Below are 15,005 nucleotides of genomic sequence, written 5' to 3'. Positions count from 1 at the left end.
ATTACCAGAGCCCAGGGAAAAATATTTTTATAAATTTTCCTATTGAATGGAAAGCATACATTATCTTAGCAAAATTTTTATCAGAAAATGGCGTTTCCACTTCCCAAATCACTTTGGTTCATTTCACTAGCTGAAATTCCTTTGTTCAAACTAAGTAGTGGATCCAAAATTGGGCACATGTTGTATACATAATTTTATAAACTGCCTTTTTTGTATATGGTTTTTATGTTGAAACATTAGACAATTACCATTTCCTGTATCACTAAGAATTCATCCAAAAAAACTAATTTTTAGGACTTGCATATTATTTCACTGCAGTATCATTTTTTTTTCTTTTGAAGAAGATTCCCTGAGCTAACATCTCCTGCCCATCCTCCTCTTTTTGCTGAGGAAGACTGGCCCTGACCTAACATTCATGCCCATCTTCCTCTACTTTATATGTGGGACGCCTGCTACAGCATGGCTTGCCAAGTGGTGCCATGTCGGCACCCGGGTTCCAAACCTGCAAACCCCGGGCCGCCGACGTGGAACAGGCGAACTTTGCTGCATCACCAGGCCAGCCCCATGCAGTATCATTATTTATTTCACAATTACTCTATATTGAACATAGACATATTTTTCAATGTTTTATATAAATAATACTATGATGATTATCATCATATTTAAATATTTGTCCACATTTTTTATTATTTCCTTAAGATAGAAATATCTTTACTGGGGAGTTACAGTAACTCATTTAAGCCAGTGTTCTACATGGGAAATGACTGTTTAAATTGTATCACTGCCAAGAAGGTAACTGGCTAAAGTGCTAGCAGGAAGAGAATGATTAGCAACTACCCCCTAGTAAACCACAATTTCATAAGATTATTGTTTGTTTTACTAAGAGTTGTCCCATGATTGCAAGACACTAGGAGCCAATGATAATGAAAATCCTATATGGGTTTCACAATCATGTTTAAATTTCACAAGAAATTCCACGAGAAATCCAACTTTAGTTTGGTGCTTGCATACAATCTCCCAACCTTGCTTTTCAAAGACTGCCCTTCATTTCCTTCTCCATATTTCTAAATGTCATCAGTCCATAAAGACCTAAAGTAAATGTCATTTCCTTCAGGATTCCACCTTACCAAGAGAAAAAAATGCCAGATCTTGCCCTACTCTGTCGTCCCACAACACTTATTGTATTCTTACAACATCGAGCACTTTCCACCCTGTCTTACAATAGTTGTGTCCATATCTGATCCCTATACTCAACTATAGGCTTTGAGGACAGAATCTTGGACTCATCTTCACATCCCCCAAAGTACCTGAAACTGTAACTCTGTCTAAGGCATAGAAAAGAATCAATAAATAGTTCTTGTAGACTTTAATTCACAAGTGGTAACAACCCCAACTACACACAATTTCACTAACAACTAACCAACAATATATACACTTCTACTATTAGAGAAAAATTAGTTTTCGCTCAACTATATAGAGAAAGTTTGTCTCTCAGATTATAACTACCTTGATAAAAGATACCTAGTACTAGATTTGGAGACATCAAAACCTAAATAAATCAGTATGATTCAAGCAGAAATACAGTAAAATTCAAAAATTCAGTTAATCTGATTTTTGCTTCTCACATTGTAACTAATTTTATGCACATGATGGCTGAGAATAAGCCTAATTATAATGCCAAACAGCAAAGTTAAATAATTTTTTTTCCGTTTTGCATTACTCTTTTCTTTGGGAATTTTTAGTAATAATCCTTAACTACTTGAGAAATAAACCTGACCACCAAATGACTATATTTTTTCCCATTAATAAATAAGTTTATGATAGACAAGTAGATATGTGATACAGAAAAATGTTAACAATTGCATCATTTAATTCAGAGGCTGGCAAACTTTTTCTGTAAAGGGTCATATAGTAAGTCCTTTAGGCTTTGCAGTCTGTTACAACTACTCAATTTTGCTGTTGTAGTGCGAAAGCAGCCAGAAACAATACATGAACTAATGGACATGGTTGTGTCCCAATAAAACTTTATTTACAAAAACAGGCAAGCAACAGGATGGATTTGACCCACGAACTAGTTTGCCAACTCCTGATTGAAATAGTGGGTATATGGATGTTCACTCTACAATTTTTTCAACTTTTCTATATATTTTAAAGCTTTCATAATGAAATATTAGAAAAAAATGTCTATGAATTATCCACAGGTTTTAACTATTATGCAAATGTTTAAACATTAAAAGTTTATAGAGTGCCCCCAAGTTTTTGTATTTATATGTGCTCTTTCATATAGCTTTCAAATGGTAAAAGTTTAATATCGAATTCTCTGAAATATCCTTAGGTTTGGGTGTTCAAATCATTCTGATCAGAAATGATGGATCCAGGCTGACTAGTCCTTGGCAACAGGAAAAAGAAAGATTTCCTCCCTGCTTTTCACTGCTACACAGTGATTTTCCACTTAATTGTGCCCTTCCCATTCCTGTTAGGAAAGGAGAGGTGGATGTTTTTGTGGCACTGTTATTTTATATACAGTATATGTGCCTTTTTCCAGCCTTTTTATAACACTCCATTATTTAAAGCTGACATTATCTAAAGTTGACAGCAGTTGACAACTTTTTTTTCAAGCTATGTTATTTCCCTTTTAATATTTCTGTCTACATGGTACTTACCATAACTGGACATATTTTCTTTTTCTTCACAATATGGATTTCTTTTAAACTACTTTTTCTGGCAGTTGTGACACTGGTTACTTTAAAACATTAAAAGGAATCTAAATTTGTAGATGTTTCTAGTATCAGCTCTGCTGGACAGAGCAAGATGAAAATCAGGCCATAAGATACTAGGATCTGTGTAACCTTCTTGAACTGAAGCAGGAAAAAATAATCTGTTTCATAGTTGCTGGTTTAATTCATAATCTAAGCTAGACACTAGGAGACAATCATAGTGTCTTTGTCCCTGACAGAATTTTCCTTCAGGCCTGTGAAGTCCTTCTGGCCTCAGGGTCAACTGTTCTCCACAGAAAATAAAAAATAGGAGCCGGGAGAAAAGAGTCTGTGTTGTAGGATCCTTTCAGCCCCCACAATCAAAATGCTTCTCCTGTGACTCCCAGTCATCCTGGATCCTGAATGCTGCCTGCCTGCCTGCCTGCCAAAACTGAGGGCCCCACCCAGCCTTCTTGCCACTCGGCTCTTTCGTAGAGACACTTGGTGTAAGATCCCAGAGGACCTGGCCCTCTTCTTGTGCTGCAGTCACCTGCACAAAGCACCCGTGGGCACCTGCCTTGTTCTGGAGAGTCATCATTTTAAAAGAAGAAGTTAAGGTTGAAAGAAGTTAGATTACTACACTGCCTTCCTTCCTGCTGGGGTGAATCCCCACTTCCGAACTCTTCCATCTCTGCCCTCTCACCACCATTTCCTGACATAACAGCTATCTTGCAAATGCCTACTTTGTGAAATAGTGCAGAGTACAAACTCTGAAGTCAAGATCAGGATTCAGTTCTCACAACTGCCCCTTACTAGTTGTAACGAAGATAAAAGAAGAAACATTGAATGACAGAGGGCACAGCAAGATGGCGGCCATCTACAAGCCAGGAATCAGGCTCTAACCAGAACCCAGCCCTTCTGGCACCCTGATCTCAGGCTTCCAACTTCCCAAGAGCTGCGAGGAAATAAATCTCTGATATTTAAAAAAAAAAAGAAGAAGTTAAGTTACTTGGTTTAGTTACTTAACTGTGACGTGATGGGCTGATAATGGCTCCTAAGGTGTGTTCATATCCCAATACCTGGAACCAGTGAATGTTGCCTCATATGGTAAAGTTTTTGCAGGTGTGATGAATTAAGGATGTCATCATGCCATCACAAGTTCCCTTATAAGAGAGAAACAGAGGGAGAATAGACACCACACACACACAGAGGAGAGAGTAATGTGAAGATGGAGGCGGAGGTTGGAGAGATGTGGCACAAGTCAAAGAATGTGACAGCCACCAAAAGCTGAAAGAGGCAAGGAATGGATGCTCCCGTGGAGCCTCCAAAAAGAACCAGCCCTGCTGACATCCTGATTGAAGACTTCTGCCTCCAGAACTGTGAGAGACTATATCACTGTTGCTTCAAGCCAGCATCTTTGTGACCATTTGTTACAGTAGCCAAGAGAAATGAATACACCTGCTAAGCCTCACTTTTCTCGTCTGTTAAACAGAAATAATAATATATGCCTTGCTGGGCTGTTTTGATAATGCAAAATACCAGCTCTGACACATAGTAAGTAGGCATATGGTACACAGCAGCTATTGTTACTATTATGATTATCTTCATTATTTTTGAATATACAGAAAAGAGTATGAGCAGCTTATGTTAGACCCATCACCACTGTTTTAAAAACCAGTCAAATCAAATACCCAGTGATATCATCTTTGTATAGGAAAACTGCTTATTTATTTATAGTTTCTTTCAAAATACTGCCTTTCATCAAAAAGCTGTCTTCTACACTGTTGCTGTATTATTATGAAGTGCGGATTCTATTCATGCCAATAATTAAATAAGCCATGTTGCCTTTTTCCAAGAATTTAATTCTGCATTTTACCATAAATTGCATGCTTAAAAAGGAAAATAAACATTTCCAGCTGTTTTGAGGACAGCAAATCTAAATTCGAACTGCTGAATTCTGGAAAAACTACAGATCTTTTAAGTATGCTACAATTTTTTTTAAACCAATGCCAACTCTTGCTTACTCAAAACTTGAACATTCGCTGGGATGTAATTCAGGGGAGAGTGGGAGTTTTACTTGATGAAAGATTGACTCTCCAAACACAGAATTGTAATATGTAGGAGAGTAATCATTCACGTAACCAGTGATTATTAAGGTGGTGTGCCAGGCACTGGAGGATGCGAAGGTGAATAAGACAGAGCCTGTACTATGGAGGGACTCCCAAGACAGTGAAGGACTTTGAAATATAAGCAGATAGCTTACAATTCAGAATAACAGTGAAGATAACATTTACTAAGTATCTACTATGTGCCAGACACTGTATAACCCTTTACATGCATTATCTCATCTAACCTTCACAACAGTTTTATGAGTTGGGGTTTTGGCAAGGTTGACTCCCCAAAAGTCACATAGCCAGTTTAAGAAGAGTTTAGTTCCTGAGCTCTCTCTCTTAACCACTACTGCAGAGGCATAAATGGCATGATATGAGAACACAGAAAAGGAAGACACTGCCTGTGCCTGAGGGAAGTGGGAGGTTTCATTTCAGAGGTACATTTAAGCTGGATCAAGGATGAATGGGAGATAGAAATTTGTTGTTTAAAGTGGAGAAAAGATCAAAGGCACTCCAGAAAGTGAGAAGAGCCTGTGCAAAAGTGAGGTACCAAGAAAGGGCTATGTCCTCAGGGTGGCTGGAGTGCCAAGAAGGCTTAGTGGCCAGGAGTAGTGTACTGTACACAAAGGAGGACATCAAATGATTAAAGTCCTGGAGGAGAGACACGATCAGATTGGCATTTTAGAAAGATGCCTGAGGATCCGTATGGAGGATGGGCTACACAAAAACAAGTCAAGCCTGGAGGCAGGGACTTCTAGTCCAAGACAGGAGTCAGAGCACCACTTCATTTACCAATTCCCATTGGAATAACCATGCAAATACTAACAAAAACATTTTTCTTTTAAGATTGGCACCTGAGCTAACAACTATTGCCAATCTTCTTTTTTTTTCTGTTTTTTTTCTCCCCAAATCCCCCAATTACGTAGCTGTATATTTTAGTTGTGGGTCCTTTTAGTTGTGGCATGTGGGACCCTGCCTCAGCATGGCATAATGAGCAGTGTCCTGTCCGCGCCCAGGATCCAAACTGGCGAAACCCTGGGCCACGGAAGCGGAGCACATGAACTTAACCACTCAGCCACGGGGCTGGCCCCAGAAACATTTTTTATTATTGTTGGAAATGAAGTAATGGTATCATCCACATACCAGAAGGCACTGTGGCAGAAAAGAGGCCTGATCTCACTGTTCAGTCAAACTCAGCTAAAAATGTCTAAAACAAAATTTGAAGACCAGCTGGGACTCCTCCCCCACTACATTAATATCAGATGAAATAGAATTCAATGGAAAAAGAATTTTTAAAAAAGAAAAAGTGGTAATTTAAATGGATAAGAGGAAAAATGCAACCAAGAATATAATCGTAATCAATCATGCACCAAATAACATAGTGTCAAAATGGATAAAGCCAAGGCTGCTGGAAATACAGATTAAAGTCCCAAACTGCAAACATAGTAGGTGGTTTTAACATAGCTCTCTCTTCTCAACAGATCTAATTAACAAAAGCAAATGGTTAACTTATGAAAGTATAATCGAAACCTTGAGTTAATTATATCTCCCTTTGTATCCCATAAACTTCAAATTTTATCACTTCCTAATCAACAAGAAAAACTCCACACGTTCTGAAAACTAAAACATTGTGTAGGCTACATTTCCTAACCACAGTGCAATTAATAAAAGGGAAAACAAACAAAAAAGTAAACCATTTGGAATTATTAAACACTATCTTATATAGTTTGGGCCACAAAACAATATAAACTTGCAGTTACAAACTCTTTAGGAAATAATTAGGATACTACATGGCTAAACTTGTGGAGAAAGTACTCAGAGGAAAATGTAACTCCTTGAGTACTTATAATTAAACAAACAAAAAATAAAAATAAGTTAAATATACTTTATTCAAGGAGCTGTAAAAAGCACCATAAAATAAATTTAAGGAAAAGATGAAGCAAGACAATACAGCATAAGTATTAATTATTTTAAGAAGTCATTCATTTTTAAAGACCAATACAAACATACCTCTGGCAAGTTTAATCAACGTGAGAAGAAAAAACACAAATGTACAACATAAGGAACGAGAAAGGGAACACCAACCCAGATAAATGTTTTTAATCTCTGTGAAATAGGTAATTTCCTGGAAAAAATATCTATGTAAAACAAAATCTTTGGTGAAAACATGATAAAGCTAGTAGGATAATAAACAGAGGGAAACGTTTAAATGTGTCAAAAAATAGAGATATAGTCCCATGTGGTTTCACAGATTGGTTATTGCAAATCTTGAAAAGGAATACATATTCTATATGCTAAAGAACGTAGAAAAAGGAATGTTTCCTAATTCATTTACCAGATGATATAACCTCGATATTTAAACCTGAAAAAATATGCAAAAAAATACCATTATCTAACATATAGAGATGTAAAATCCTAAGCGAAATATTGAAAATTGTCATTCAGCAGTGTATTTTTAAAATATCTTAATTCATAATTCAATTAATGTAATTCACATGTTAAACTAAAAATATAAAGCCGTGCGATCATATCAATAGACACAGAAAAAGCATTTGACATCCATTCCTGCTAAAATTCTCAGCAAACTAGCGATAGAAGGGAATGTCCTCAGTACAATAAGAAATACCCATGAAATGCCCACAACTAACACTAGACTCAGTGGTGAAAGTCAGAATGTTTGTTGCCTAAGATCAGGAACAAGACAAGATGTCCACTCTCACCAGTTCTAGTCACCATTGTAGTGAAGATTCTAGCCAGTGCAACAGCCAAGAAAAAGAAATAAAAAACATCCAGCTTAGAAAGGAAGTGGTAAAACTGTCTTTATTCACAAACGACATGTTTTTCTCGTGAAAATCTGATGGAATCTACCAAAAAAGCTACTAGAATTAATAAGTAAGTCTAGCAACATTGCAGTATACAAGACCAATACATAAAGATCAATCATATTTCTATGTATGCTAGCAATGAATAATTAAAGTTAAAATTTTTAAAACAATATCATTCATAATAACAACAAAAAATATTACATATTTTAGGGATAAATCTGACAAAAGGTGCAGAGGACCTGTACACCGAAAACTGTAAAACGATGAGAGAAAATTAAAGAAGAACTAAATACATTAATAGATATACCAAGTTCCCAAGTTGGAAAACCCAACATTGCTCAGATGGCAATTTTTCCTACATTGGTCTACGGATTTAACACAATCGCAATCAAAATCTCAGCAGGTTGTCTTTTAGAAAGTAATAAGCTGATTCTAAAATTCATTTGGAAATGCAAAGGACCTAAAAGAGACAAGACAACTCTGAAAAAGAACAAACTTGGGGGACTAACACTGACTGGTTTCAAGACTTATTAAAGAGCTACAATAATCAAGATGCTGTGGTATTAGCTTGAAGATAGATGAATTGATTGCTGGAACAGAATAGAGAGTCCAGAAAAAGAAAAAAAACCCACACACATACATGGACAACTTATTTTTGACAAAGTTGCAAGGGGTAAAAAAATTCTTCAAAGAATAGTATTTTCAACAAACGGTGCTGGAAAAGTTGAATACCTCTATGCAAAATGCCAGCAACAACAATTGATCCAAACCTTGCACCATAAGCAAAGATTACTCAAAATTGATCATAGCCCTAAATGAAAAACCTAACAAGTATAAAACTTTTAGAAGAAAACATAAGAGAATATCTTTTTGACCTTTGGCAAAGCTTTCTCAAATATGACAATAAAAGCACAATTCATAAAGGAAGAAAATTAATAAATTAGATTTCATCAAAATTAAAAACTTTTATTCTGCAAAAGACACTATTAAGAAGTGAAAAAGAAGCCACAGACAGAGACAAAATACTCACAAAGCATTTACCTTATAAAAGACATACCCAGAATATGTAAAGAATTCTCAAAACTCAACAGTAAGAAAACAAAGAACCCAACTTTGTAAATAGACAAAAATATTTAAACAGACAACTCACCAAAATATATATGAATGTCAAGTAAGCACATAAAGCAATGCTCACTATCACTGGTCATTGTGGAGATGCAAATTAAAACCACAATGAGATACCTCTATATGCCTATCAGAAGAGCTGAAATTTAAAGGACTGATCATACCAAGTGTTGGTAAAGATGTGAAAGAACTGGGAAATGTTAAAAGCTTCTACCATTTTGGAAAATGGTTAAGTTGTTTCTTTAAAAGAATTAAACATTTTTCTCAGTTTTTCCACCATAGATTGTTTTGCCTGTTCTAGAACTTCATCTAAATGGAATCACACAGTCTGTAACATTTTGTGTAAAGCTTCCTTCACTCATCACAATGCCTTTGAAATTTATCTGTGTTGTGTATATATCAATACACAATATACCAATCAATATATATTTTATCTCTGAGGAGTAGTCAAATGTATGTGTTAACCATAGTTTGTTTATCCAATTTCTTATGGATGGACACCTGGGCTGTTTCCAGTTTGGGGCTATTATGAATAAAGCTACGAATGTTTTTGTGCAAGTCTTTCTGTGAACCACGTTTTCATTTGTCTTGGGTAAATGCCTAGGAATTAAATATCTGCATCATACAATAAGTATATGCTTCCTTTCATAAAGTATTGCTAGAACTTTTTCCAGGGTGGTCGTACAATTTTAGATTCTCACCAGCAAGGTAGGAACCTTCCAGTTTGGGGTGAATCAGAGGTGGGGGTTGACTAAGCACAATCATGAGCAGTTTTCTGGGATGCTGGAAATGCTCTGCATCTGTATATTGGTTTGAGTTGCAGACATGCATGCCTTTGTCAAAACTCAGCAAATGTACGCTTTTGCGTACATTACATTGTGTGTAAACTTTATTTCACAAGAAAAAGCTCTAAATAAATACTGAACGCTAGTTAATGACACTTCCTGAAATATTTAGGGTAAACTGCACTGATGTCTGCAATCTACCTTGCAATGCCTCAGAAAAATAGATTGATGGGTGGACATAGGGATGGTTCATTGATAGATATCTGATAAAGCAAGCACATAAAATATTAATGATAAAATTTTATGGTGGGTATGCAGGTGGTCACTGTAAAAATGTTTTCAACTTCACTATGTGTTTAAAATATTTCAAAACAAAATATTGAAAAAAGGTAAAACATACAACCACCATTGGAGCCAGCCATTCCACTCATCGTTACCTACCCAAAGCATACATCCATATAAAGACTTGTAAATGAATGTTCAAAGCAACTTTATTTGTAATGACAAAAAACTGGAAACAACCCAAATGGCCACGAAGAGGTGAATGGATAAATAAAAGATGGTATATCCATACAATGGGCTAATATTCAGCAATAAAAGGGAATGGACTATCTATCTATACGTGCCACATGGATGAATCTCAGAGTAAGCAAGCCGTGTGAAAGAAGCCAAACTAAAAAGAAATCAACAAAGAGTTCTTACTCTATGATTTCATTTATATAAAATTCTAGAAAATAGAAACTAATCTACGGTGACAGAAAGCAGAAGAGCAGTTGCCTGAGGATGGGGTGTGGGGAGGAATACACACACAGGGGCAGGGAGGGGGAGGAAGGGAAGGATGACAAATGGGAATGAGGAAACATTTGGGCCTGATTGTGGTGATGCTTTCAGTTACATACATATGTCAAAACCTATCAGATTTTACACTTTAAATAGGTGCAGCTTAGTGTATATCAATTATACCTCAATAAAGCCATTTTTAAAATCTTAAAGAATATATTGAAAATTTTAATCCAGCAGTATATTTTAGAATATTTTAATCATGTAAGCTTTATGCAATGAATGCAAAGATTACATAATTCTGAAAAGTTTTTAACATGCTAAATTAATTGAAATTTAAAAATTCAATTACCATTTTTTAATTCTCCTATTTTTAATTCTAAGAGAATTTCATAACTATTTCATAAAGCAATAAAAGAAAATATCTCGCAAGCTGATACCCAAAATGGTATTAATGATAAAATTCTAGATGGTTTCCCATTAAAGCCAAGAATGCCCACTAGTTATACCTTATTTTTTTAACTAATCTGACACTTCTAGCTAGAAGAATTAAATAAGTAAATTGAATAAGAGGTATGAATATTGAAAAGGAGGTGATAGAAACATCGCGATTTGCAAATGAACTGGTTTTCTACCAGAATTTACAAAAATAAATCAAATAAAAGACTAGTGGAAGGAATTCCAGTAAGTCAGTGGTTTATTACAAAATATATAAAAATAATGGTTTCCATACATGCTAATATTTTGTAAAAATACAAAACAGTTAAGAATATATTTAAAATAAATATGCAGATCTAATATGAAGAAAACTCAGTGGTGAGATGTCAGTTCTCTGGAAATTAATATAAAAAACACAATGACAATAAAAATGCCAACAGGATTTCTCTTCAATTTGACATGATTCAAAATATCATCCGCAAGAAGAAACATGCAAGAGAAAAAAACAGAAAAATACTGAGAAAGAATATCACTGCAGGGAAACCTGTCCAACGAGATAAGAAAATGTACTAAGAAGCCACAATAACGTAAACATTAGTCTGGAATTTGAGAAATCATAGATCAGTGGAACAGAACTTAAAATCCAGAAAAATACCAGGACATGATGACAGTAACATCTCATATCAATTGTTATTCTAAGCACAAACCAAAAGAAGTCAAAATATGAAATATAAAAACTGACAATAAAAACTTTAAACTTCTTTCTAACAGAAAATACCACAAACGAAAAAGGGCAAATTGTGGAGAGAAAAATACAACATACATGACAGAGAAAATGTGGATCACTCAAATATAAAAAGCTATCTAACAAAATAATGTGCCTTGTTAGATAAACGTGCAAAATCCGTAACAGTGCATTTTTAAGAAATACAAATGGTGAATAGAAAGAGAATAAACATGTGTTACTATTAATTTGAGAATGCATATTAAAATGAGATAAAGATATTTCCACCTGTCAAATGTGAAAAATCCTACAAGCATAATAATACTAAGTATTTGCAAAAGTGACTTTTTGTTGCATTTGGCCAAAGAGAGGCACCAGCAAGAGACAGGAAGCAGGAGAGGGAGATTGGAATTTTTCTTTTCCACATCCAGCTGTGGTTTGCCATGCTGTGTTCCTCTACCTAAAGCCACAGTGCCTGTTAAATAGCCCTGTTCTCACAACTTCAGTTTCCACTAGGTTCCAATAACAGCTTCCTCCCTGTACCCCTTCAAACCCAGGGGCCTAGGGTAGAAAAGGTTTCCTTTGATATCTAGTCCCTAGATGCTTCCATACTTGCTGCTTCCCCTAACCCTGTCCCCATACCTCTGTAAATGCTCCCTCCATTAAACTCCCTCTAATAACCCCCCTGAGCATGGTTTCTGGCAAGACCTCGACTAACACACGACCCTACCATGTAAATTTACTGTTTAAATGTGTGTGTGTGTGTGTGTGCATGCATGCGCACACGCAGACACAAATGTAGACTTAGACATAGGTAGAAACACTCAGAAAAATATCAGGATGTATAAATACCAAAATATGTCAGGACAAATAACTTAGAAACACATACATACATACATATACATACATATATACATATATAAATTCAATAAATGATGAAGAAGATATGGAAGAATTATTCAAAAATAATGCCATTGCTTAGTTTTTTGTACAAAAAGTCTATTTCGACCTTCACTATACACAGACTATTTAAAAATTGCATGTGAAAAAATTAAAACCTTAAGAAGAAAATATAGATTAAAATTTACCCAATCTCCGACAGAAAGGAATTTATAACCTCCACAGGTAGAATGGGAAAGGAAGGTCTGAAAAGATGGATCAACTTAACCTTAAAAAAATTTAATTTCTACTGGCCACAAACAAAACTGAATAAAAGTGCATACAAAAAACAAAGAAAATAATTACAAGACAAGAAAAAGTTCAGATCATCAACATATAAAGGACAATGGCCAATGAGAAAAGGACATGAATGGAAAGTCCACAAAAGACAAAGGGACAATTTTTATACCTCCTTTCAAAACTTTCAAGCCCCAGCTCTCACAACCCCTCCTCAACCCTACACCTGTTCCTTTAGCTTAGAATTTTGCTCCGTTCCCAACCAAACATTATCCCAAATCCTCACATCCCCACCAAGTCTCACCATATCTACAGACTTCACAGGCAAATATCTCACCTGGCAAAACCCCAGCCGGAACCTCACCACCTCTGTGCCTGCACCCAAGCACCTGGTTCTTATCTCATCCTTATTTCTCATGCACTTTTCAACCTCCCCTCATCCGCCCCCTTCACTGACCCATTCTAATGAAATTTTTCTAACTCAGGTTGCCAAGTCGCATAGACACTTCTCAATCCTCATCTTCTTAAACCTCTCAATTGACCACCCCCTCCATATTGAAACACCCTTCTCTTCTGATTCCATGAAACCTTGCTCTCCTTAGTTTCTTCCTTACCTTGCTGGTTGCTCCATCTTGATCTTTTCCAGCTCTCCCTTCTCTTTCCAATCTCTAAAGAGTGGAGTTATTCCAGGCATCTACCCTGGTGTCTTTTCTTCTCACTCTGTATGAATGATCTTATCCACTCTCATTTATTCCAACATCAATTCCATGCTACCAACTCCAGTTTTTATCTCCAAATCAGGTTTCTCTCCTGACCTTAAGACTCATATACCACTTGGATATCTCGTAAGCTTCTCACATCTAGCATGTCCAAAATAGAACCCTTATTCTTTCTGTAGTCTCCCCACCCAAGCCTGTAGGCTCCGCATCTCAGTGAATGACACCTCCATTAAACCACTTGCTCAAACCAGAAATCTGGCAGTCATCACTGATATTTCCCTCTTCCTTACTTTCCAGATCTAATCCACCACCAATTCTTGATGCTTCTACCTCCAAAACCTATCTTAATCCCACCCTCTTCTCCTGAGGATTTGGCCCCATCCAAGCCACCTTCCTTCCCCTTCTAGACTACTTTCATAGACTCTAAACTGATGTTCTCACTTCCACTCTTCCCCTTCCCCAACCTATTCATCACACAACGTCAGAAAAATATTCTTGAAAGGTAAATCTGATCAAAACTCTTCAGTGGCTTCCTATTAAAATTAGGATAAGGGGCCAGCCCTTGGCCGAGTGGTTAAGTTTGCACACTCCGCTTCAGCGGCCCAGGGTTTCGCCGCTTCAGATCCTGGACTTGGACATGGCACCACTCATCAGGCCACTCTGAGGCGGCATCCCACATGCCACAACTAGAAGGACCCACAACTAAAATATACAACTATGTGCTGGGGGGATTTGGGGAGAAAAAGCAGGAAAAAAAAAAAAAAAAGATTGGCAACAGTTGATAGTTCAGGTGCCAATCTTTAAAAAAAAAAAATCGGATAAAAATCCAGAATCCTCACCAGGACTCTACACAACCTGGCTCCCTGTACCTTTTTGACTTCATCTCCTATCTTTTCTGAATTCTCAATCTCCTCCAGCCACACTGCTCTTCCTTCAAGTCCTCAAATATATCAAATTCTTCCCACTTCAGGGAGTTCACGTGTGTTTTTCTCTCTACCGAACCACTTTCCATGACTCTTTGCGCATCCAACTCTTATTTATCATTCTGGTCTCAGCTTAAATGTCATTCCTTCAAAGAGGCTTTCTCCCACCAATCTAAATTAGGTCTCTCTATTACACCATCTTCCACTTGGCCTTCATAGAACTTACCTTGGTTTATTAAATAGCTATTTATGTGATTATTTCTAGTGTGTTTTCCCACTAGAGTTAGATCATACGCTGCTCAAGAACAGGTCCGGGGAATATTTGTTTGGATCATTGCTTTTATACCCAGCACTCTGCCAGCACCTGGCACATAGTCTTGGGTTTTTTCCAACAATTGGATTAATGAATACATGAAGATTCAGCTCAAGCCCTGCTGCTTCTACAATTCCTTTCTCAACCACTCTACCTGCTCCCCCACACTGGTAAATTTCAGCACTTGCTTCCTTGTTCTCCACTGAGTACTGTACCCATAACTCACACTTGACGAACAGTCTCACTGAACTTCTTTTGGGTTCTTAGATGAGCCAATACCCTGCGTCATTTCTGGGCCTTCACACATGCTAGTTCCTCTACCTAGAACACTACTTGTCTCCTTTATCCAAGCAACCCAACTCACACGGTTAGGGTCAATTACTGTTAAAG

General features: G+C 36.6%; 1 long non-coding RNA gene across 3 annotated transcripts in view; it reads right to left on the bottom strand.

Moving 5' to 3' along the window:
- LOC138923378 (uncharacterized) overlaps positions 1–14,618 on the bottom strand; it is a 49,184-nt gene extending 34,566 nt beyond the window's left edge. The window contains exon 1 of one of the 3 annotated variants that reach the window (XR_011436896.1): positions 14,529–14,618. This is a non-coding gene — a long non-coding RNA (uncharacterized lncRNA). Of the gene's footprint in view, positions 1–12,964; positions 13,088–14,528 lie in introns of those variants that run through there. The other 2 variants (XR_011436895.1, XR_011436897.1) reach the window with 2 other exon arrangements.
- Between the last annotated feature and the right edge of the window lie 387 nt (positions 14,619–15,005).

This window comes from Equus caballus, chromosome 1, assembly GCF_041296265.1.
Source record: "Equus caballus isolate H_3958 breed thoroughbred chromosome 1, TB-T2T, whole genome shotgun sequence".
NCBI classification, from domain to species: Eukaryota; Metazoa; Chordata; class Mammalia; order Perissodactyla; family Equidae; genus Equus; species Equus caballus.
Note: the sequence above shows the minus strand (reverse complement) of the source record. Positions and strands in the feature narration are given on the sequence as shown.